Genomic DNA, 711 nt, shown 5'->3' with positions numbered 1-711 from the left:
TTCCGGATGGTTCCTCCCACCTTTGTTTGTAATGGGGACAATAGCAATGGGGGGAGAGGCATTTCTGAAAATGGCATTTGTCATAAGAGAAGTATGCAGCCACACGTTCATGAAAGGGAAGGAAAATACTCCATCGCAAGTATTAGGATTATTAATTTGTCCGTGTGAAAACAACGTTTTATTATTGTGTTTGGTTAAGGTGGATCTTACTTTAACTACTATGTTTACAATGTGCAATTGGGTAGTTTAGGCCAATAATTTTTTTCAAAGTTGGATTTCGGCCACCTCCAAAGGGTCACAAGATAAACCTGCGGAATTGTGGGTTAATAAACAGTTCAAAAAGACACAAACATTTTTTTTTCTTTTCTCAAATCGTTTCTGTCCTGTGAAAAGTTGGATGATTCTATATAGTTGGGCCTTTATTCCTTTATGAGAGAAAGGGTAAAAAGTACAACATTTCCCTCTAAAATGGTACAGTCCTCGAGCAAACGTACTCAGTTCGACTCCGCAACCACTGATGGTGAACTGGTTCCATAAACAGAAAGAGGAGACAACTTTCCCTTTTATGATCATGGGCAACATGGAATTTGAATATGCAGGCAAATAGCAGTAAAATAATTATATATGTGTGTGTGTGTGTGTGTGTGTGTGTGTGTGTGTGTGTGTGTGTGTGTGTGTGTGTGTTTGCATGTTTGAGCTTGAGAGTAAGGG

The sequence above is a fragment of the Ammodytes marinus genome (assembly GCF_949987685.1).
Source record: "Ammodytes marinus genome assembly, chromosome: 8".
NCBI lineage: Eukaryota > Metazoa > Chordata > Actinopteri > Uranoscopiformes > Ammodytidae > Ammodytes > Ammodytes marinus.
Note: the sequence above shows the minus strand (reverse complement) of the source record.